General features: G+C 38.2%; 1 pseudogene; it reads right to left on the minus strand.

The window, feature by feature from the left end:
• Positions 1-8618: 8618 nt before the first annotated feature.
• Positions 8619-25804, minus strand: LOC127452668 (uncharacterized; annotated as a pseudogene).
• Between the last annotated feature and the right edge of the window lie 895 nt (positions 25805-26699).

A 26699-nucleotide genomic window follows, 5' to 3' on the forward strand; every position in this document is an offset into this window, starting at 1 on the left:
GACACAGAGTCATATTAAACAAAAAACGCAATAAACAGATGTGAATTATATTTAACTCCTCAAAATAACTGCAGTCATCCATTAAGCTAAAATAAAGGCTACACTAAATTCGATAAAGGCAGCGGTGGGCAGATGTAACCTTTAGACCTTTGGATACATGAGAGAAAGGCTACTGCAAGCATGTCATGGCGGTTACTAAATTAATGACAACACATCACATCTTATTCCAAGATCAGAAGCTAATGGTTGTGTTCTTGGTTGAGGAGCATTTCTCAATCCTTTGTGAATGGCTGTGCTGAGAGCTAATTAATATAATACTGTACGAACGGCACTGGAAGAAAGTAGAACAGCCAGAAAAGCCACTGGAACACAAAATCTCTCATAGGATTCAAGTTACATTAGCCACGTCACCATCAGAGTGTCCAACCAGATGTATGCATCCATATATCCAAATGTGTCTATCTACATTTTATGTACACTCAGAGGGGTTTGCCCATGGCTTCACACTAGTGGCCATACCAAAGTCCATATGAAGCCCACAGGAAATTATAACGCTCGGAACAGTCAGCTCTTCAAAGATTGACCACCGGTATCCTGTAGTGTGGGGTAGAGAGAGGAAGGAAGAGACGGCAAATGAAATTAACATGAGCTTCACTCTATTATCTAGTGTGAGATTAATTCTGAAATCTATGAAGCAGGAGGAGGATGTCTGATTTCATGGATGGCGTATTCTCTCTCACTCTTTTTTTCTCTCTGTCTGTCTCTCCTGTTGAAATATTCACACAGATTGAGGAAAACATCCACAACGGTGTCTAACTGGCTGTTTAGTATTGCAAGCCATTATGACTGACCTGAAAACATACCCTTTATATAGACACCTTCATTTTCACGAATGAAGACATACACAATATGCAAATGGTTTCAAACATAAATCAGTTAGTTCTGCTCATAAGTTTACATACCGCCTGCAGAATCTTCTAGATGTTTATCTTTTTTTTTTCATTTAGTACTGCCCATTTAAAACTACAGGATATCACAAATATTTGGCATATTCCACAAGACAAAGTAATGACTGAAATTACACAAATGATCCTGTTCAAAAGTTTCCATACCCTTAGTTTCTAATGTCAACAGTTACCTACTCAAACTTTAATGACTGCTTGCAGCTTTTTGTGATAGTGGTATGAGTCCCTGGTTTGTCCTGAATGGTGAAGTTGTCTACTGTTTCTGACACACACATAAAAACTCCAGGTACTGAAGTGGCTCAATGATGTTGAGATCCAGCTTTGCCTCTCAGGACAGTTGAACAACTCGACCACAACTATCACAAAAGCCTATTATTATTCTATAGACTTGACTCAGGATTTTTTCCAAAATCCCTAAACCAACACCAAAATTATCAATTGTAACTCCTCCTGGAACTTTCAAGCTATACTGACCAAACTTTGCACAGACCTTCATTTTGAGGTACAAGAAAAGAAGAGTCGTAGCACATTGCAGTGGGCTCCCTGGCTCTCTCTCTCTCTCTCTCTCTCTCTCTCTCTCTCTCTCACACACACACACACACACACACACACGCACACACACAAGTACTTAAGTATTTAAATCATTGTTGGCACCTCTCCTCTGTCTCACAGGCTTACACACACATATGCTACCTCTCTCTGTCTGGGAAGGATGAAGTGCTGTGCAGTGTCTGCCTGCTGTCCTCCTGAGCTATGGAACATGGGATGGTGAGAGAGAGGGGGGGAGGACGCTGGGAGAGACTGCGGTCATAACTAAATGAGAGAAAGAGAGAGAGAGAGAAAGTGATTAGGTGGAAAAACAGCAAGTAAAAAAATCTTGGAAAAAAAAGATTATGGTGCAGAAAAGATGACAAACACTTGGAAGTTCATTCACTTGGTGGTTCAATTTCATAAATTCCTTCAGCTGAAAACAGAGGGGGTGAAATAAAGAACGTTTCTCCTTTCTCCTTCACTGCCAGACATTTAAAGATACAAAAGAAATATTCTTCTTCAAAAACAAAAAGCAAAAAAGTAATTCCACATTTTCTTAAAAAGAGATCAAATTCAATTTTACTATGTAATTTTAATGCAAATTTAAATTTGAATTGCACACCCTCAGAAACCAACCACTGCTCTGATCATATTCACTAATTTATTCATTAATCCTGTCTGTACAACATAGGGAAATTTCACCCAAAAATGTAATCAAAGTGAATGGTGACTGAGGCTGTCAGTCCCCAACATTCTGTTTAACATCTACTTTTGTGTTCTACAGAAGAAAGAAAATCTTACGGGTTTGAAACAATACGAGTCAATATATTTTAGGTGAACTATCCCTTTAATGTCTATTATTATCTTGCTGAAAGTATGTTTTATTTTTACTCTGTTCTATTTTATACTGTATATTGAGATTGTTTTTTTTTTTATTGACATATTTTATTAATGGTTGATGTATTAATGTTTTGTCAATATTGGATAAAAACAATCATGCCAATAAATATTTAAAGGTGCACTCAGTAACTTTTTGCTTGTGCCATCTTGGTCTTATAGTGACACCTAGTGGTGTGGATGCAGCATCATTCAAAATCAGTAGTTTTCAGTTACAGATGCCATTGTAGAAATTCACTATTTACAATCAGCCATGATTAATTTCATCCAAGAGTGAAAGTGTCCAATAACAAGATGGTTACTGAGATTAAGCCAGTAGTATTCAGCTGGTCATGTGATTCTAAATTGGCAGTCCCCATGAAGGAGCCCCCACCCCATGTAGAATAAACAGCTTTTATAAGGTTACTGATATGACTAGAGTCCTCATCTTATGTGAGTAATCATGATTTTATACATATGTTTCAAAATTAAAATTAATTTCTTTAGGAGAAAATCTTTTTAACAGGGAAAAAAATCACAGAGTACACCTTTAAAAAGGAAGGGAGAGAAAGAGAGAGAGAGAAGCTGAAATATTCATTTAAAACCATATTTGTCCAGCAACCATAAGAAAGACAAAGTGTGGCAGACACAGCGTGAGTTCCCACAGTGTGAGGATGTGGAGACACACAGTTCATGTAATATTAATGCCTCACCCTGACACACACACTTATCTCCACTGACTCAGGAGTGAGTTCACTCCCCCACTGCTATGATTGAGTGACGGGAGGAGGGTTGGGAGTAGTTAAATGAGCAGGGTGTCATGGCAAGTGTCCGGCATACAGAGATTAATTGCATAGATGCAGCTTGTGTACGCAATAAAATCGGCTTCAGCTCATGCCTCGGGAGAGCTGCTCTGATCATGTATGTGAACTGTAGACGCACATGGAAATTAAAACCAGGAAATCGCAGTGTAAATGTTTTACACCTCTCTATCTGTCTTCCAAACAAGCTCACAAACATTCCCATAATGTCTGATTTGTAGTACCTGCATCATTGCTTTGCCACAGCAAAACGATGTGATTGGTTGAAGTGTTCGACACATTCCAATGGAACTGAAATCAGTGAGTGGAAAATTCTATCATAAACTTAAAGGTACTAATAAATCAGACTCATAACCTGTCACCCTGTGTTTATAGTTACGCTCAGGATGATATGGACCATTCCTCAGCTCTCTATATCATTTTAATGATCATCTGTTCAATCAAATGCTGCCGTCCAAGCAAGTAAAAATGCAGTCTTGTACCTGATGTCCCCAAACGCTCTAGGCTATGTTTCTAATTAAACTAGCACAATAAAACACTGTACAGTCTCCACACAGTTATTGTCTGCAGAGTTAGAATATCCATAGATTAAAAATTTTAACAGTTCCACAGGGAACTCTATCGAACAGCAGAACCCACGTTTGAAACTTTGCGGAAATCTGTCTGATTGTTCATTCATTCATTCACACACACACACACACACACATACACACACAAGCAGGCGGTTTCAGAGGACATGTCACAGGACTGTGGATGCAAATAAGTGTTGAAACATCTCACCAGAGTTTCGCAGAGATGATGACCACAGAGAGAATCAGCAGAGACGAAATTGTTACTGTTACATAAAACTGTGGGTCCACTAAAGAAAGAAAAGGCGGCACAGAAAAAGAAGAGTCAAACAAAAAGAAGCTTAAAAAGACAGTTAGGCAAAGATTCTGAATATAAAGATTTTTCACCATCATGTTGTTCTAAAACTTTCATTCTTGCATGGAACACAAAAGGAAATATAGCTGCAAGCAGCGATGTCGGGCCCAAGCACAACTGGTCCATTTCCACCCGGTGGTTTTCGGAAAACAGTGCAAGGTGGACACATGCATTTGGTATTTGACATTATTCTAAACAATTTTGAAGCAATTTGTGTAAATATAAGAGGACTATTTTAAAGTCTGTTGTAAGAGCCACACTTCCTACTGCCAGGTGGTGGCACTATGACCATGACCGAAAATAATCAAATCCATGTGATTAGCCCCCAAGACTAAACATAACATCTCAATTTTGATCTAAATCACACATAGTACAAAGATGATATGGACATTTCCTGTTTCCCATTTTTCACCATTCATTTAATGCCTCATGGCAACACTGTTCGATATATCAAAATCTGTTTGCAATTTAGCATCTTCAGTGTCTTGGCATAATGTTGTCTAAATGTGGTGACAGTCTCATGAATCACCTAGGAGGCATATTTAAAAGTTCAGAGACTGCAATATTTAAAAAATCCTAAATGGCCGACTTCCTGTTGGGCGGACCTAATGACTATAATTATGAAAGTTGTCTGGCTTGATGAGAACTATATATGTACCAATTTTGGTGACTGTAGGTGAAAATGGGGGTGCTACAGATGCCGTCGTACACACTAATTTTAAAGGGGGCGCTATGACCGTGACCCATAATAGCTGCATAAATGTTATCAGCCCCATTACCAAACATACAGCTGAATTTTCATCAAAATCATACAATGCACACAGAAGATATAAGGAACTTCCTGTTTCACATTTTTAGCCATAAATGTATTGCTTTGCTATGGCAACTCCACTTCAAATATCAAAAATCCATTCACAATTTAGCATCTACAATGTCTTGGCATGATGTTGCACAAATTTGGTGCCACTCACATGAATCTCCTAGGAGGAGTATTTAAAAGTTCAGAGCTTGCGATTTTCATAAAATCCAAAATGGCCGACTTCCTGTTGGGCGGAGCTAATGACTATAATTATGAAAGTTGTCCGGCTTGATAAGAACTATATATGTACCAATTTTGGTGACTGTACGTGAAAATTGGAGTGCTACAGAGGCCCCCTTACATGCCCTTTTTCAAGGGGGCGTTACAGAGCCCACTTTCATTGCTTGGGCCCTAATAATCCTTAGAAGAACAATAGGGCCTTCGCACTTTCAGTGCTTGGGCCCTAAATAAGGCAGAACATTAGCCTAATTTTTCAACAAAAATGACAAAAACAGGTGACTTCTTTTTTTTTTTTTTTTAATTTGGAATGCCCAATTCCCAAAGCACTTTAGGTCCTCGTGGTGGCGTAGTGACTTGCCTAATTCCGGGTGGCGGAGGACGAATCTCAGCTGCCTCCACGTCTGAGACTGTTAATCCGCGCATCTTATCACGTGATTGTTGAGCGCGTTACTGCGGAGACATAGCGCATGTGGAGGCTTCATGCCATCCACCGCGGCATCCACACACAACTCATCACGTGCCCCACCAAGAGCGAACCACATTATAGCGACCACGAGGATGTTACACCATGTGAATCTACCCTCCCTAGCAACTGGGCCAATTTGGTTGCTTAGGAGACCTGGCTGGAGTCACTCAGCACGCCCTGGGATTCGAACTCACGAACTCCAGGGGTGGTAGTCAGGGTCTTTACCCGCTGAGCTACCCAGGCCCCAACAGGTGGCTTCTTAATTCTGTTTAAGGTTTCCATTTTGTCTTAATGAGTCATGTTGCATATGTAATATATATGTATGTTTGTGTGTGTGTGTGTGTGTGTGTAGGGTACAATGGCACTAAAGGCCCCCCTGGGTAAAAGGCACCTTTGAATTTATTTTCTCACAAAACACTAAATAGCATCAAAATCCACTACTGGACTATCACTGTGCACTGCAATATGTTCCTGTTCCATGAAATCATTGCGTGTAATATCTAAAGGTTGATTTTGAAGTCATTTGATCTAATATTTAATATTTTTTTATACCATTCTAAGTAAATTCTAGAGGCTGTTGTGTGTGAAAATCCCAGGAGATCAGCAGTTACAGAAACATTCAAACCAGCCCGTCTAGCACCAACAATCATCCATGCGATTATATAATCAGCCAATTGTGTGGCAGCAGTGCAGTGCATAAAATCAAGCAGATACGGGTCAGAAGCTTCAGTTAATGTTCACATCAACCATCAGAATGGGGAAAATGTGATCTCAGTGATTTGGACCATGGCATGATTGTTGGTGCCAAATGGGCTGGTTTGAGTATTTCTGTAACTGCTGATCTCCTGGGATTTTCATGCACAACACTCTCTAGAATTTACTCAGAATGGTGCCAAAAACAAAAAAAACGGCAGTTCTGTGGACGGAAATGCCTTGTTGATGAGACAGGTCAACAGAGAATGGTCAGACTTGTTTGAACTGACAAAATCTACGGTAACTGAGATAACCGCTCTGAACAATTGTGGTGAGAAGAATATCATCTCAGAATGCTATTCTGAGATGCGGGCTGGTGCCGTTTTGGCAGCACAAGGGGGATCTACACAATATTAGGCAGGTGGTTTTAATGTTGTGGCTGATCGGTGTATACATTCTGTATATATATAGAAAAGAGAGACAAAAAAGTTCAGAAAAAACAAAGTTTGTATAAAGAGGATTGAGTGAAAACAATAAGGAGCAGTTACAGAGAGTGAAAGAGGGAAAATATGGGGGAGTAAAAGTGTGGGTAGAGTGTCATAATCAGGTAAAACCGTATTGATTGGATTGATGCTTGCCTCTTACAAAATGGGTGTGAAATCTAAGCTCTCCGTAAATACAAATTTTCTGCTTTGAAGAAACAGCACAAGCCAAGAGCCCTGTTGGCAATGCAGCTCTCAGAAAAGAAAAGAAAAAAAGAAAAGAAAAAAAGAAACATTTTCACAGATGCCAACCTTCCTTGTCTTGCTCCTCTGTTTCCATCTTTTTCTCATCTCCTGTTATTGGGTGTTGTGTTTGATTGGCAGACACACTCCGATGATGCGACCAGTCCTCAGATGTGGTGGTCTTCCTCAGACTATCCGTCTCCAAGCTGGACAGGAAGTGATGGGTTTCCTCCTCCAGTGGCTGTGTGGGACCCCAGTCCACTGCCCAGAGCTGAGTGGTCGTGGCCTGCACCGTGACTGGCATCTGCATTTCACCCAGCTCCTCCCACTTCTTCTCATCTGTGTCACCGGTGGCAGTGCAAAAAATTACAGTGACCATCAGGAAGCTCCAAAGGGGAATGAATCCAGTGCGGGGAGAGATGAAGCTAGAGGAAAGAAAAGACAAAGCAAAGAAGACAGAATGGATTGAACAGGAAAAGCTATGTATAGAATGTATAGAAGATGTATATAAAACACATAATGGAGAGAAGAGTGCAAGGAGATGGGAAGCCATAATTTGTAATTACAATGTAATTACTGTTTAATATTTATGTAACAACAATATGAAATAAATGTAAATCCTCTGCAATAACTTTATTTTTCTGCAGACATTACTTAGGATAATGTGAACCAATAGCCAAATAGTTATTTAGACATTGTTTTAGCAAAGTTGCATTCAGGTCTGGTTTAATTCTGGTATGGGAAGTCTTCTTTTCACACCCCAATCAATTCCCGATAGATAAAATCAAGTCCCGTCCTACTTTTATCCAATTGAATATCCTAAAGCAAAGTTGGTTGCAAATGGCTATTAACTTTGACTTCGTAATCCAAATGTAATAACATGCTTTTCCTCTAAATTTGACTTTTCTGTTGACATCAAGTAGACAGGCTATTAGATCACATTAATCAATAGCTAAACAGTAACTAAGGCATTATTTTATTGAATTCACATTTAGGTCGGTTTCCATTCTGATATGGAATGCTCAATCCAATAAATTCCTGTTAAATGAAGTCCTGCCCTTTTTCACACTGAATATCCTGTTTCGATAGAAAATTTGTCACACCACAGAAGTAAACGAGTAAATGACAATTTACATTGACTTTTTAACACAAATGAAAAAACTTGCTCTTCCACTGAAAAAAAAAAAAATTACTTTCCTTTTCCACTGACCTCACTTAGGCCACTCTGATGCTATTGGTTAATGTTAACAAACAGTCAAATAGTTAATTAGGCATTATTTTAGCAAATTCACATTCAGGTCTGGCCCCATTCTAGTATAAAAACACCCACTTTTCACAATCTAATCAATTCATGATAGATTAAATTTAAGTCCCGCTCTACATTTTTCTCGTTGAATATCATGTTTCATTCAGATATATGCCATATTACAAAATTAAAATGAGTTACGAACAGGGTTTCGTGATGACTTGCAACCCAATTAGCTGTAAGAAACTAACAGGTCAAATCTGAGAGCACAGTCCAACCAAAACAGTCAGTCAGTGTGTTCGTATGTTCAGCTTTCTTTTTTCCCCCTTACCATCGCTCCATCGCTTCTGTCTTTTCACTGAGTCCTCACCGCTCCAATCATCTCTTAAATGAGAATGACATAAACAGAGAGGGATGAGAAGAGAGAAAAAGAGGTGCAAAGGGGGAGGGTTCAGTCTTGACACTGACTAAAAGACTATAAACAGATGGCTGTAGTGGAGAAATACCCTGCTGGCTCACAGAGCACACAAACATAAACACACACATATGCAAAAACACATTCACAACTCAGATACACATTAAACAGTGACGCCAACACACACACACAAAACTGAGCATGCATGCATGCATTCATCAATCATTCAAATGCCAGATCATATGCTGTTGTGCAAGATTCACAGAAAAACACACTCACATGAATGCATGTAAACACACCTGTGGATACATTTCCTATGTGAAGCCACATCTTGACCCAAAATTGACAAAACTGAACATCTGTTTGAAAATTCTACACTCTGACTTCCAGACAACACACACTTGAAAACATGCAGATCCACACACTCAAGACAGATCAGTTCACGTGCTTACCTCTTACCGCTTAAGAAGGGAGTGGGAGAGAGGGAGAGAGCCTAGAATTGGGGAAAAGCATTGGTTGCCGTAGCGACAGAGAGATGTAGAAATTGTGTGAGTGAGAAATAGAGTGTGGGAGAGGGAGAGAGAGAGAGAGACAGAGAGAGAAAGAGGGAGGGGAGAGGGGATTGGAGGAAAGATTGAAATACTAATTATGCTTCTTAACTGGTTCAAATTAAACAGACAATGAGAAGAAAATAAATGAATTTTGAAGATGAAAATAGCTGGACAGAAAGAAAGAAACGGCTTAATAATACTCTGAAGACCAGTTTTAGTAAAGAAAAATTATTCGTTTATTTTAGGGTAGCAGCGATAGGACAAATGAAAAAGGCTTTGGCAGAGAAATCAATATAAATTAATGTAGGGTTAAACAGGAGCCCCACAGTGATGAACAACGCTATAGATATACATAGATGAAAACGCCAACAATGATAAATACTCTCAATGTGGTAGGTTTTACTGGATCAGTGTTTACATAGAAAACAGTCTGTTGTTTCTTTTGCTCCTGCTGTCTCTGCCCTTCTGCCAGTCACTAAATCTGTTCAACTCCAGTCCCCTCATTTTATTTCTCACACTCCATCATCGTTCCTTGACCTTCCCTCCTCCTTTTCTTCCTTTCCAGTTATTTCTGGACCTTCCCCTTCGACCATCCAAATCGTTCCAAAAGTGTTTCAAATCGGCTACTTATGAGATTTCCTTTCAGTTAAGATAAAATGTTGATTTTAAATATACTTATTTCATTCAAAACTGTCTCATTTTACCCAATACTGTTGTATGATGTGTAATTTTTTGCTTAGTGGAGTATTGTGAGCTAGCTTAGCAACATGCTAATGTCAAACTCTTTCCAAATTGTTCCAAAAGTGTTCCAAATCGGCCACTTGTGAGATTTCATTTAATTTCAGTTGAAATGTTGATTATACTGTAAATATACCTATAATTCATTCAATACTGAAAATCAATGATAAAAGATAGCGTAACATAAATAAAAATAGATTATTTAACTCAATATTGTTCCGTGGAATGTTTGGATTTAGTTTGTTCTGTGGTATGTTTGGATTTTGTTTGTGTCCCCCACCTATGACCCCCGGGCCGAATACGGCCCTCCGAAGTGCTATCAACGGCCCGCGGAACCATGTCTGTCACACGTTTTGACCGGCCCGCACTGGAAGTGCGAGACTGCTTTAATGGCTTTTCATGCCTGTAAGACTGATTATGGTGTGAGCCAATAGCATTTGAGTGCAGGCTGTTAAGGAGCATATCATTGGTTTCACCCGCTGAACGAATATGTCCCTTTACTGAAGTTCGTGTCAGTCGCTTGAGTCTGCACAAGATGAAATGTCTCATTCATGAGGGAACTGAACATACTGGTACACTTGTTCGCAAATGCAATGCATAAAATCAGTTATCATTAACGAGGATCTGCTGAAACGAGAGTAGGAGGCAAGTTATTTTTACAATTCTGCAATCTCGTTCAACAAGAAAATGGGCCAGATGAATTATGAATACAATGAAGTGATAAACAACTTACAACCCTAATTCCAAAAAAGTTGGGACAGTATGAAAAATGCTAATAAAAATATAGTAAAGTCTTAACTTGCATCTGTGGATGCAGTGGCGAGTGGTGTTGACTAACAAAGGTTTACTTAAGTTATCCCAAGCCCATATTCATGATATCCATTACAGATGAATGATGTTTTTTAAGACAGGGATGTCTGAGGGATTAGAGATCACACGCTTTCAGAAGTGGTTTTCGTCTTGCCCTTTACGCACCGAGATTTGACCATATTCCTTGAATCTTTTAACTATATTGTACACTGTAGAGGGTGAAATGCCCAAAATCATTCCAATTTGTCTTCCCAATTTGGAATGCCCAATTCCCAATGCACTCTAAGTCCTCGTGGTGGCGTAGTGACTCGCCTCAATCCGGGTGGCGGAGGATGAATCTCAGTTGCCTCCACGTCTGAGAACGTCAATCTGCACATCTTATCACGTGGCTTGTTGAGTGCGTTACTGCGGAGACTTAGACTTCACGCTATTCTATGCAGCATCCACGCACAACTCACCACGCGCCCCACAAGAGCGAGAACCACATTATAGTGACCATGAGGAGGTTAACCCAACGTGACTCTACCCACCCAAGCAACCGTGCCAATTGGTTGCTTAGAAAGCCTGACTGGAGTCACTCAGCATGCCCAGGATTCGAACTTGCGACTCCAGGTGTGGTAGTTAGCATCTTTACTTGATGAGCTACCCAGGCCCCCTGAAATTACTGTACATAAAAAAAACAACAAGGAAATTCACAAGGAAAAACATCATATAATAGTCGTATTAAAATCACGGTCTGTAAATGGATTTTAATTGTAAAATTAATCCATGTAATAAAAGCAGAAGAATAATCTCTGTGACAAAAATAACGTAGGCTCACTCCGGCTACCCTTGAAAACATAGCAGAGTGACCTAGCCCTGGCAGCAAAATGTTTGGTGAGCCCTGGTATTGAGAATCAGCTTAGCAACACGCTAACTTCAAACTCTTTCCAAATAATTCCAAAAGTGTTCCAAATTGGTCACTTATGAGATTTCTTCTCGGTTAAGATGCTGCCTTAAAAGGCAGCTGCTGTTGTGGGCAGTAGGCAGTAATGCATCTCACTAAGTTTTGGACAAGAACTTCAGTTTAGCACTGTCGCCCATGGCTGGCATTCTCTCTTACCATCACTTTTGTCGTCCTCCGAGTCTCTGTCAGATTCCAAAAGAGAATCTTCCAATCTGCTGTCTCGTCTTACTGTGACATCGCCTCTAGAGGAAAAACAACAGAAGACTGTCAGTGTAGGGTACTTGAGTCACACTGTTTACAAGGACAGAATGATGTTGAACACAGCCCGGAGCAGAAAGCAAAACAGCTTTGCTGACAACAGTGCACCATCAATGAGTTTTGAATCACTTGTTTTATCATACAAACTGCTTTTTCGGTAAGCAGCATGACTATCATTAAAGCTGAAGTGTGTAATTTCCATGATGAAAAACTGAGACAACTATAAGAAAATTGCATGAGTTTGGGGCAGAACTATCTGTTTGGCCGACCAATGTAAACCTATTTGAAAACAGTCCTTAATTTTGCAGTTTTGTTTGTTGTAGCTAGTGGTGCACAAATTACACCCCTCAGCAATGAGAGTAAAGGCAGTGGAACTTACAAATATTTTTTCATTTCTGGCCTGGTTGTTCTGATCAAACTTTGACTTTGTTTCTTATACAGAAATGTAGTTACACAAAAAAAAAATTTTATTCACAAAAGAGTTATTAGCTCAGCACCCGGCGCTAGATGGGAGCTACAGTTTTCATTGTAAATTAAACTCTGCCTGGAGCGTTCCTGCAGACTTCTCGTTAATAGGCATCCCAAAGAAACTTTACTCCAGCCGGTATCTCATTACACATGTACATATTAATACACTGACTAACTAAAACATTGAGCAGAGGTTTGGATACCTTATATATATACATATATATATATATATATATATATATATATATATATATATATATATATATATATATATATATAATATTTATTTATTTTTTTATTTTTTTTTTGTTCTTAACAATTTTATTGATTCCATATAACATGTTAAAAAAATACAAATAAAAAATAAATAAATAACAGAATATTTGGAATCACATTATATAAATTTACAATCCTTCCCCCGAACATTAACCCCCCCACCCCCCACCCAATTCAAACAGATACCCCAATGGTCAAATGCCAATTGACAAAGACACAAACAGACAATAAAACAGTAGAAAATATTTAGAAATATATACATATATATATTTATATATGTATGTATATAAAAAGTATACGTTAAAAAAAAGAAAAGAAAAAAAAGGCTACAACACACACATTTAAAACAACACATCTCCCTCCACTGCCCCTCCCAGAGAGCCTTCTAAAAAGGCTAAACAGCTGCCCCATTTCTTATTGAATAAATCCATGTTGCCTAGCCTTCTATGTGACAAATCTTCAAATGTCGCTACCCTGCCCATCTCCACATACCACTCAAGAAACGAGGGCAATCCAGCCGACTTCCATCCTCTAAGGATCCTCTGCCTATCATAACACCAGCCAGGATCCGATTCTTCATGTACTTATCCCCTACATCAATGACCGCCCCATCACCTAAAATACAGAGTCTGGGGCAAAATGAGATCTGAGTACCTAATACGTCACACATAAAACTCTGAACCCTCAACCAGAATTCTTGTATCTTAACACACCACCAAAAAACATGGGTTGTGTCCCCATCTTCTTATTGGCATCGCCAGCAGGTGGGTGTGTCTTTAAGACCCAGCCTATACAATCTAGTGGGGGTCCAATAGAATCGATGTAAAATCTTAAATTGCATAAGGCGCACCCTTGCATCTCTAGATGTAGACTTGATGTTTTTTAGAATCCTAGCCCGCACTCCCTCCTCCAATACCAAGTTTAGATCTTTGAATGCCTTATATTAGTAATAAAGGTACAGGAGTCTCTCTGTGAATGTCAGTGAATTGATATACAGTATAAGCTAATACATAATATACAGCAATGTGTGAAGGACTAGGAAATGGGCGGGGGTAGCTGAGGTACACTGGACAGAGGTTTTCAACTGGGCTTGAGATATAGGGATTATATATAAACCAGTGTGGCATGTATTACTCTGAAGAATTTAGACACACCTCTTTTCAAAATTTCCAGGAAGCTGCTCCCAGACAAAGAGGGCACGACCCCCTGTGACCCAATGATGGTCCCCACTTGCTGTTAGCCATGCAGCAAATCAAAGAATTCTGGGAAGATCTGAAGATGTGAGCGAAACCAAGTACTTACAATGGGGAAGAGAGAACACTGAAAGAAAAGAAAAAAAGACAGAGAGAGTGTTTTGCACATTGAGGGTTGTTGAAAATGTGATGTTAGAATCACTTACGGTTTATCGTACTTTCAGTCAAAACATGAGCTGATCAAAAGACCTGGTATTTGATTGACACAATCTGTGACACCAGCAGTGCTGCTGTGATTGGTCAGTCTGGTCACTACACCTGCAAATGATTAGATAGAGCAAACACATCTTTAGGAATTATTTTTATAACACTTCCCTCACTAAAATAGAACGACACAATCAAAAATTCATCAGACACTAAGTATTTGAACACAGAATTGATGTGAAACCAAAAGGAACCGGTTTTAAACAACATTTAACCCTTAAATGCATGGGAATTTTCCCAACCACTCGAGTCTTTAGAGACCCGGAACTTATATCTATTACAAATGAATCTACAAAATGCCCAGATAGTGTAAAATTTTCAAAACATTTTCAAGGCAATTAGAAAATAATAGAATAAAATATATTTTGATGTTTTATTATTCATAAATCAAAGAGATACTGCAACAAATCAGGCCAAATCTAGAATAGGATTCTTTACTTCTACACTGAAATTTCATGAGGCTTTCAAAAACATATTGAGATAACATAACACATAAGCTACACGTTACACATAAGTATTTTCACAGGCATTTATTGAGTGTAATCATTTCAATTGTACACCCAAATGACAATCGTCATATCATCCTGTTCATGTGTTGTCCTTGCTATAGTTTACTTCCATGTTGTTTCTTCATCAAATAGAAATGTCAAATGTAAGTCAAGTCATTCACTGAAACATCAGCGCCACCATGAGTAAGAAATAGCATGTATAATAAATATATATATATATATATATATATATATGTATACGCATATGGGATACTGATTGAATAATTACCATTATTGATCATTAATTGTTGCGCAGAAATTCAATATGATATAGTATATATTTGTATGAATATAGTACTAATTTCTCTTGAAATAAGCAAAGAAACAGATATAATGTGATAGTAAACATATACAGATATGAAATAATCATTTAAATATAATTTATGGAAGTGCAAAAAAAAATTCTAATATTAAAAAAATAAATTAAAAAAAACACTCTTACATACCTAGGGTCCCTAATGACCCTATACACTTTTGGTACTTAAACCATTATTTATGTATATATTTTTTGTGTGTGTTACACTATTTATAAGAGATAGATTGAGGAATACTAAAGAGGTGTGGACACAACTCCAAAAATTGGATGAGGTACAGGGGGTGGAATGAGGTCCCGGATCACTAAAGTATGCGTTTGAGGGTTAACCGAAACTGAAAGAACATTGAATACAAATAAACCATGCATTTGTCTATTCATAGTACTCCTTTCCTACATTCTGTCAATAACTGCCACCTTTACTGTGTGTTTTATGTCATTAATACAAATATTGTTCTCTCTGTATGAAGCTCATTATTTCTCTGAGAGCTCCAGCAACGAGTTATTTGATGAATTGGCGTCATTATCAAGCTCAGTGCTCTCAATTTCGAAGATCACATCATGTAGTGTGTTGCTACCAGTAACTGTGATTTATCTGATGTAATTGTTTACAGGATTTTTGAGATCATAGCCTTGAGCAGAACTCTCCTGTGAGAAACTGGATATAAACAAGAAAGTGCCGCATGTTTTTTTTTCTGCCTCTGGCCCGGGGCAAACAGCCTCTCTCCTGCCTGTGTTCTCTTAGCCACTGGGACTTTGACACAGATGATATTAGCAGCTCTGGGCTAATAGACTCAGTCAAGATGTATTTCATTAATAAATCTGTTAAATAGCCCTGAGTCAAAGAACAAATTAAGGTCCACTGGGGGTGATCAAATATTTATCACTACGGAATTCAGCAATATCCATGAGAAGTGCATTATAAAATGAGATCTTGACTAAATATTGGTGTCGATGTCAGATACTGGATTTTGTTGACATGCATATAGTGCATCTAAGTGAAAATGCACTTTGCATTTTTCAAATGTAATCAAATATTTTTAACTCCAAATTATTAAAATATCAGCATAATCATTTAAGTGGTATTTGAAGTTGAAAAGTAAGATCTGACCTTTTGCATTAAGAAAACAGTGCAGATTCTTAAAGGGATAGTTCATGCAAATATGAAAATCATCATTTATTCAACCTCACGTTGTTCCAAACCCATATGACTTTATTTCTTCTGTGGAACACAAAAGGAGAAGATAGGTAGGATGTTAGCCACTTTTCACTTGAATGGAAAAAAAAGATACAAGGAAATTAAAATGGTGACTTAGGCTGCCATTAAAACACCTCCTTTTGTGTTTTACAAAAGAAATAAAGTCAGGGTTTGGAACAATATGAAGGGCGAGTAAATTATGAAATACATAATCATTTTTGGGTGAACAATCCCTTTAAATATTTCTTATTTATTGTACTTCATAATGTTTCTTTGTTTTGCATTTTGTATTAAATTTGATTTTAAATCCCAGATTTTCAATATATAATACCCGTTCTTCAGAATTTGTATGCTGGCCCTGCCATATGAGAGGAACACACTGCTGCCGCGAGGGCTCATAATCAGCCTCCTGCTCACTCCGTCATCCCCAACACACCCAGTGACATCTGGCACCCAGAGGTGCAGCCTGCGGAGGGACTCCGGCATTTCGTCACACCTCCCACACACACATGTCCCTCAGCGGAGCCTCTGAACACCAGAGGACCCTGGGACTGTGGAGAACTGAGGGTGAATGCCACTTTGTTTCCATGACAACTCCTGCCAACTTAACAGTATTAAATATGGAACAAGAGTCACTGCTGTTTGATGCAACAGTATTCTGTTTCTTATCTTCTCCTCTTCTTTCACCTTACAATATGCTACATGATATTTTGCCCTCCTTTCTCTTGAAAGCATTTACTTGATTTTATATCTATTGCTATTCCTTTAATTGTATTGCTCTTCCAAGGTTTTGTCACAATCATGAAATTTTGGCTGATGATTAATTGTCCAAATATAATTGCAATTAACAGTTTAGTTGTCTATTCTGTTCATGTCACTTACAGCAGCCAATAAGTTTGTTTGATACACATGCACCTTTAAGTAATTTATTCACATTGAACTTGGAATCAAACAATGAAATGTATGAATTTCTTTAAAGCGTTTTAGACATATTGCACAGGGTAGAATTACATAAAAATTAATATTTAAATTTTTAAAATAAATAATTATACTTTTTTAATTACTATATTCACAAACATTTAAAAATATATATATTTTTTTATTTATACTTATAAATTAAAACAATTTATATTTATTTAAGTTCATTTTAGTCTTAGCAGGCCACATTGACAATTTTCCAACATTATCACCTCTTATTCCACAGTGGAAGGCCATTTTTCTCCACCAAAAACTGAAAAAATGCTCTCAAGTGCCCCAAACTTTGTAAAACGATGATGTTAGGGAACAAAAATGTATTATTAATGATGTGGCCTTGGTCAACTTTCCATTCATAACGTTGTTTTTCGTAACATTACTTCCTGATAATATAAGAATAATATTTTAAATATCATAACTGGCCTTTGAGTTCCTGTGTATATTTCTCCTTTTTAATATATTCTTCATTCTTTCATTGTTATAGAAATAGTGGCTCAACTCTTCTTTTGTGTTATTAACCTTGAATGGTGACATGTAATGGGCAAAACTATTTCAGTTTATTTGGAGTGCTCCGCTAGCACAACAATTTACTGCACCAGAAAAACAGACCTAAAAATGTGTATTCTGTGGCGTTTTGCTTTAAAATCCCCTATCTGGGTGGCAATATGCAATTGGATTTTAAAGTGCACAATAGATCATGGTTATTTCAAATAATTGCATTCAGGCAATTATGTAATAATCACAACAGGCCTATTTCTGCTCAAATTTATTTTATCCTCTTCTCTGTATTCGTCAATCTCTTGTTAAGCAGAGACTGAGACTGCAGAAGTGAAAATGTTTGAATGTTGCCCTTTCAATGCCTGGTACATCTCTGTGAACTTTAGATTGTGTTATAAGATCGCCGGGGCAGCCAAAGTATTCTCAGGATATTCCTGTACCAGTAACACTTCAGTTTTGAGTGGAGGCACAAGATCTTCTTTCTAACATGTGCAGACTTAGAAAGTTCTGGATAATAGCACAGTTCTGTTGCCATGGCGCTCGCCCACCTGTAGTGTGGTGACTGTGTCCAGGTGTGCGTTCACTGACTGACAGTTCTCCTGTGAGCTTCAGCTCCAAACCTGCAGCTTCCCAGCATCTAGTGGAAGATCGTTAGGACGATATCTCCATGAGAATGATGCAAGGCATGGTCAACACAACCTGAAGCAGATAGTTTAGGACTAAATGTTGGTTTGTAGTTATTGATGGCCTTTTTTTCCCTTCAATAACTTCATTAACAGTGTTGCATGCTGAGCTTGAAAAATGCAGTCAACACAATATTTGTACAAACTGTAGCCTTGCTGTACATTGTAAAAATGTGTTGTCAGGTAACCTAAAAAAATGTGCTTCATGTGGTAACATCAAAATTAATTGGTTTTCCTCAGTTCAAGATTAAGTGAACCTCAAAAATTAGTTTACAGCAACAAAAGTAATTTTTTTATGGGTTATATCAAGTAGAAATAGATCCTTGAGGTAACAATTACCCTTTTTTAGTGTAGAAAGGATCCAAACGATGGTTACAATTTTAAGGAATATGACTTTTTTTTTTTTTTTTTTGTAACTGGGGGAAAATCATGCAGTAACTGGGTTGTACATAAATATACAACTTACCCTAACACACATGCCCACACAGATGCTTACCTGAGCCAGTGACGATGAAGCCTTCTCCTTCAGGAATGAAGCAGAGGCTTGCAACTGCATTGAAGTTGTAAATGAACTTAACACTCTGACCAGCAGGACACAAAAAAAAAACAAAAAACAAAACGTGACACACTTGAATTTAATTCACCCTCATCAACAGAGGGTATAAAAAGGCACTGCGGTGTCTAAAAAACAACTAGGAGCTTCTCCACCAGTTAGATAATGACTGCTATTTGAGATTCAGATAATGGCCATTCAGCACACTGTGTTCTTGGACTTTATTCTGAAGTTCCCTGTGAAGGTGTTTGTTTATCTTTTGACTTGCTCCCTTTTCATCTATGTTTTTCTGGTGCTGGTGCGTGGCTGGCTGGCTGCTGCATTGCACCATGACCGGACTGCAGGGAGCTCTGTCCTTGTCGTGGCTGTGTCTTGGATGGAGGCATTTCTTGGTGTGGTGGCCTTGGCTGTTGTATGTTTGAGATTCCAACTCATTCTATTAGGCTGGTCGTTCACACCCATGCTGATTTATACCATCACTCTGGACTATGCTGTTTACATGGGCTCTGTTGTTATGTTGTGTATATAGTACATATAGTGAGGTTGTTTGTATGTTTGCTTGTTTTGTTTAGATGTATTTTTATGTTTCTGCCTTGTAAAGTGCCTTTAGCCCTGGCTAAAAGTGATGAATAAAGTAAACATATTATTAATGTTGTTTCATTAGTAATAGTAACTCAATAAAGCCAGCCCACTTTTTCAGTCATACTGTTTCCAGAAGTATTTTTTCCATTGATTTTTTTCATAGAGATTTCATGAAATCCTACATAAAAGAGTTTTAACCATGAACCAAACCAACCAGCTACCAGGGAGGTGAATCACAACATTAAAAACTTTGATTTAAAGCAAAAAAGTATTTGAAATCAAACAAAAAGATGAAGGTACAAACCTGTGTACTTAACCTCATTCACAAGGGAACAAACTACAATCCCATTAAAAAAAAAAAAAGCACTGTGACTTATGTAATCAAATAAATAAATTATGGAAAAATATAAAACCTTTGATTAAAAGTTATTGACTATAAGTGTAGAATCAATTAATTTTAAGTGTATTACGCAATATTCAGATATTTTCAAATATAGAAGTAGTTTGAAGGTGAAGGGTGACCGACTCATTTACGTAATTCACAGTGCATTATGGGAGTACACGGTCACTGCAGAGCTCAATTGGCATGTTTGAATCTCTGATTGGTTCCGGTTTTTTTTAAACTGAAGTTGAAATAACGTGGACTGATAGCTTCAGCGAAAGCATATACCATCAATTAACAACCTCGAAACTCACAGTAGGTCTGTTTTTAAAGGTTTAAAAGCTATGGTTAATAATTATTTCCCCTCTGAAAAAAAAAATGGGATTTTTACTTCCAGAACCAGACTGTTGCACTTTATTGCATGACATGGCTGGTTATGTGATCTCATCATGGTCGCATCCACCATCATCCCTGTCCCAAAGAAACCTATGATTGCAGGACTTAATGACTACAGACCAATCGTCCTGACATCTGAGGTCATGAAGTCATTTGAGAGACTGGTGTTGGCCCACCTGAAGGACATCACTGGACCCTTACTGGATCCCCTGCAATTTGCCTATCGAACAGGTCATTGGATGATGCAGTCAATATGGGACTGCATTACAACATCTAGACAGACCAGGGACTTGTGCAAAGATCCTATTTGTGGACTTCAGTTTGGCTTTCAAAATCATCATCCCTGCTCTCCTATGGAATAAATTAACCCAGCTCTCGGTTCGCACCTCTATTTGTCAGTGGATCACCAGCTTTCTGACAGATAGGCAGCAGTTAGTGAGACTGGGAAAATTCCCTTCCAGCGCCTGTACAATCAGCACTGGTGCCCCCCCAGGGATGTGTGCTCTACACAAACGACTGCACTGCCAAGGACCCCTCTGTCAAGCTCCTGAAGTTTGCAGATGACACTATTGTCATAGGCCTCATCCAGGTTGACGATGAGTCTGCATACAGAAGGGAGGTTGAACGGTTGGCTCACTAGTGCAGTCAAAACAACCTGGAGCTGAACACTCTTAAAAAAAGTGGAGATGATAGTGGACTTTAGGAGGAACATCCCAGCATTAACCCCACTCACCATTCTAAACAGCACTGTGGCAGCAGTGGAGTCATTCAGCTTCCTGGGCACTAACATCTCACACGACCTGAAGTGGGAGACACACATTGACTCCATTGTGAAAAAGGCCCAGCAGAGGTTGTACCTTAATCGCCACCTGAGGAAGTTCAACCTGCCACAGGTGCTGCTGATCCAGTTCTATTCAGCAGTCATTCAGTCTGTCCTCTGCACTTCTATAACTGTCTGTTTAGGTTCAGCTACCAAGTCAAACATCAGAAGACTTCAAAAGGATAGTCCGGACTGCTGAACTGATTACTGGTTCTCACCTTCCCACCCTCCAAGAACTGTACACCTCCAGAGTGCGGAAAAGGGCTGGAAAAAATCGCTTTGGACCACATTCACCCAGCACACTACCTTTTTGAACTGTTGCCCTCTGACTGACGCTACAGAGCTCTGCGCACCAGAACAGTCAGGGACAAGAGCAGTATTTCCCTCAGGCCATTCACCTTATTAACAGTTAAAACTGCCCCCAATACTCTCCATTGTGGCAATACAGTCATGTGCATATTCAATTATTCATTCATATTTATATTACATTTATATTTATTTGACATATCCTACCTTTTCTGCACAATACATTAAATCACCTTGCACATAGCTGTATATCTGTATATAACATATTTGAACAACATTATTGCCCTACTGTAATTTCCTCTATATATTTATCTGTTGTATCTTATTTTTTATTCTTATTTCACTGTTTACGTATATACTGTATGTTTATATTTATATTCAAATGTTGTATGTACATGTTGTATATGTATATTTTTTGTATTCTCTTTGCACTGGAAGCTTCTGTCACCATGACAAATTCCTGTATGTGTAAGCATACTTGGCAATAAAGCTCACTCTGATTCTGATGAGGAGGAGCCCCGCTCCATGCAGAATAAAACAGCTTTTCTAGAAGACTGATATGTTTGCAGCCTTCATCTTTTGTGAGTGAACATCATGTTAATCATATTTCTCAAAGTACTCTTATTTCTTTCTTTGTGTAAAAAATAAATAAAAATTAATTAGAAAAACAAATTACTGAGTGCAGTATTTGATGATTGATTAGTATAATAAAAGGCTTTGGCTAAAAGTATGTTCAGAATGTTTGCTGAGGCCATATAATGTGTGTGTGTGTGTGTGTGTCTCACCTGTGCTCAATGGACAAATTTTCACAGAACAGAGTGTGGAACCACTTATAACAAATCTTTCCTTCTCAGTCACTTCGAGTTCCCGTGCTGCGAACAACAGAGCAAGTGAATGAGTGAAAGACAGAGAAGGAGAAAATAAATAGAAAAGCGTGATTGAAGGACAAGAGATAAGGGAGAAAGACAAAGGACGTGGGGAACAAATGCCCTGTCAAAGAGAGCAAGACAAGGAATGATGGAATGCAAGAGGGACAGATGTGAAGGAGGGGATGTGTAGCTGCAACAAAAGAGGTGGAAGAAAAGAGAGAGAGAGCATAAAGGATGAGTGAAAAGTTGTACATCTGTATCAACCAGCTGCTCCCATCAACAGGATCAATTTTTCTCTACTTTTCAGCATTAAGAGGCCCTTGAGAGAGTGTGTGTATATGTGTGTGTGTGTGTGTGTGTGTGTGTGTGTGTATATGTGTGTGTGTGTGTGTACCCATTCTTCTGCAGTACTCTGGAGGTGGTGCAATGAGACAGGTGACTCCACCGCTGTGACCTCGCAAACTGCGATGCTCTGTAGCCGTAGGAACATGCCACACTTTAACTGTTGTACCAAGACTTAAATTGATAGAAACAGAGTGTGAAACAGAGAAAAGAGAGAAAAGGACAGAGAGATGACAAGATGCGCTAATAGATAAGTCAGCAATTTCCCATAAAAAAGGGTCATAAATTTATTACATTTATTATTAAAGTCTTTCAATAATTACTTATTGAAAGACTTTCCACTACCTGCAAGAAATCACAAGGTTTTTTGACAGCAATGGCACAGATGATGATGCCACTGTGACCCTCTAGAGTTCTAAGATGAAACTTGACTTTTTCCCAAGTTTGTTTGAGGAATCTGAACTCAGCATCTGTGATTTGTGAAGAAAAACAAACCAATGTACATTTCTGTGGCATTTCTACATTTATATATTGCCTTACTTACAATAAACTGTATATTGAAATTTTTATCACTTAATCTGATCACTTGATCTAAAATTCGTGGAGTTTTTTCCTTGCCACAGTCACCTTTAGCTGCTCACTGGAGGGCTTTAAGGTATTAAAGCAAGACTTTCTGTAAAGCTGCATTGAAAAGATGTATGTTGTGAAAAGCGCTATACAAATTAAAATGACATGACTTGAAAACGACTATATTCGCTTAAAGGAATAATTGGCCTAAAAATAAAAATTCTCTCTTCATTACTCACCCTCATGCCATCCCAGATGTGTATGACTTTCTTCTGCAGAGTGCAAATTAAGATTTTTAGAAGAATATCTCAGCAATGTTGGTCATCACAATGCAAGTGAATGATGACCAGAACATTGAAGCTTCAAAAAGCACATAAAGGCAGCATAAAGTAATCCATTCGGCTTCAGTTGTTTAATCCATGTCTTCTCAAGCGATCTACTCGGTTTAAGGTAAGAACAGAACAAAATATAGCTCCTTTTTCATTATAAATCGTGACATCAGCAGTCTCCTTGGCGATCATAACTTCAAGCACAATTACACTTCCAAGCGACATATAATGCATTGCACATGCGTCAAGCACTAGGAAGTGTAATTGTTGAAGCTTGAAATCATGATCACTTCAGAAGACTAAACCTCTGGAAGGATTAAACCACTGGAGTTGTATGGATTACTTTTATGCTAGCTTTATGTATTTTTTTGAGCTTCAAAGTTCTGGCCACCATTCTTTTGCATTGTATGGACCTACAGAGCTGAAATATTCTTCTAGAAATCTTTGTTTGTGTTCTGCAGAAGAAAGAAAGTAATACACATCTGGGATGGCATTAGGGTGAGTTAATGATGAGAGAATTTTCATTTTTGGTGGAACTATCCCTTTTAAAAATTTGGGTGGCAATATGTAATTGGAATTTAAACTGAACAACACATCATGGTCGTGTCAAATAATTGTAATTAGATCAAATAATCAAGACCAGGCAATTATGAAATAATCGCAACAGGCCTAGTTCTGTACAATTTTATTTCATACTCTTCTCTGTATTTATAAATTACTTACTGAACATAGAGTGAGATTGCAGAAGTAAACGTGGCTTGTACATCTCTGTGAATTCAGACCTTGTTTAAACAAACATTATTTCATATTTCATTTCTGCTTTTGGCAGATGCTTTTATCCAAATCGACTATTTATTTTATCAGTATATTTATTGGTGTGTTCCCATATGATCGAACCCACCTTTCATGGGTCCATGCCCGACCAGGAAAATACAATTCACATATAATTTGTGGTCTTTTATTTCTCTCTGGTAAATGCAAATTAATTAAACCAACACATGAGACAGCCATAAGGCAGAATTTCCTGTGAAAGCACGCAGGCATGCAATCAAAATCTGTGTGAGTAACTGTAATTGTGTGTGTGATTACTGCACTAATTTGACCTTCTTATTCCTCTTCATTGGGGCTCACTGGAGATTAATGTGTTTCTCCTCCGCCATCTGCCTTGCTTCCAATCGCTTCTTCATTCTCTCTTCTCTCTTCTCATGCTATCTTCAGCACAGGAGGCTGAGCAACATGTTGCTCTGTGACCTTTTCCCTATCATGAAAGATAACATATCATCAAGCAAATACACTTTTGTACGATTCACACGCCAGCCATAGGTGTTAATCACATGCCTGTCTTGCTTATAGCTTTGTTGTAGCAAGTATACTATTAAATAATAACGTGTTAGACAGAAAGCAGGATGGTGGGAGTTCATGGGTAGTCTTTTTAAAGAAATATGATGAATCAATACTGGCTAGACAGCAGAGAGCAAAGGACTCGCCACGGGGAGAGAACTAGAGTTCAATCTCGGGCACGCTGACTGTCTCACTCTCTCTCCTGCCCTACCTAGTCGCTCATTCTTACACTTGTCTTTTCATTTTATCGTTCTCTTTTCCCACAATGCCATCAGTTTGCTAAGGGCCAGAAAGCTGCAGCAGAAGCTCAGCCAATCTGGAGCAAAGCTCCACCTTCTTTGAGACCTACAAAGAGTGACAGAGGTGTCTTGTGGTGGTACTTCATGGCATGGTATAATTAAACATAATCAGAAAAGACAACATCAACATTATGGTTTATAACAATGCATTAGCCAGATTTGAAAGGATGCGCTTCCTGTTACTGAGTCAGATCTGAGTAATTGCGATCATTTCATGTGTGTTCGCTGTCTATGACTTAAGAAGAATGAGTACACTGACCTGGTGATTATATCAGACCAGTGTGTCCTTAGCTGAACTGAAGAGATAAGGTGTGTTTTGAGCATCAGTAAGCTCTGTACTAATGAATGCAATAAGAATACACAAATATAATACACAAATAGAGAAGAAGAGCAGGATAATTCTGCACCTTTATTTTTTCCTCGGGAGTGCGAGAATCTCTGATCTCCGAGTTCTCAATTTGCCTTAACTTCTTTTGGAGTTTCCTCACCTCACCAATCTGATTTTACTTCAACAAAAACCAAATGCCTGATGTTATTCAATATGGAGTGCTTCTTCGTGCAGTCACTTATGCACTTGTTTAGACTTGCACGCTTTCATCGTTGATTTTATATGTACTAATTCAGCCCCAGATTGATACTGTAAACAAGCGTTGCTCTCCTCTAGAATATAATCGCGGATTTGTATGTAGGCGTGTTCTCAGACCTCATAAACCGGAAATCCACAGCAGCAGAATGACCTCATCTAAAGGAAACGTGTCTGAATCTCTCTGGCGACATCGCGTGGATTTGCGGACACCATTTCTATCTATTTTATCTTTTAAATTATGTTTACCTCCTGTCATCATCAGTTCTGTAATGGCGTTTAGTTTTGAGGATTGAGTTGAGAAGGCTGAGCTTGATTATGGCCGCGCATCTATACATCAAATTCAAACTCCGCCTGCCCATCTGTGATTGAAATCACATGAATAGACGCTTGACATTTACAAGTTTTTGACAACATTTACATTTTTACTTGCAGAAATGCAGTTTTGTACTACAGCTGTTTTTAATTACATTCAAACTTTGTAACAATGCAATAAAAGTAAAAATTCTATGAGAATACATGGGATTACAGACCGATAAAAATCAACATGTGCATACATACGTATTAAATGATAACACAATAGAAAATATTTTTTTAGGGGTTATAAAACCATATTGGTCTAACAAATAATATGAATATTGGCTTGAGGACCTTTTTTATGCTGTACAGTGGATGTACATCAAAGAGCCGGCCTAATACAGCAAAGTCAATAAATTATTAAGATTAGGGCACTTAAATACATTTACAATAAAAAAAATTAGATACATTTAAATTATAAATACACAAATAATGATACTGATAATAATAATAATAAAACACATGCAGATAACACACTCAAGCAGTTCCCTTCCTTGTGAGTCCAACATTATTTTCAACAAAAGAGATGTTTTTTTAATCAATTTCTTGTTAG

Source organism: Myxocyprinus asiaticus, chromosome 15, assembly GCF_019703515.2.
Source record: "Myxocyprinus asiaticus isolate MX2 ecotype Aquarium Trade chromosome 15, UBuf_Myxa_2, whole genome shotgun sequence".
NCBI lineage: Eukaryota > Metazoa > Chordata > Actinopteri > Cypriniformes > Catostomidae > Myxocyprinus > Myxocyprinus asiaticus.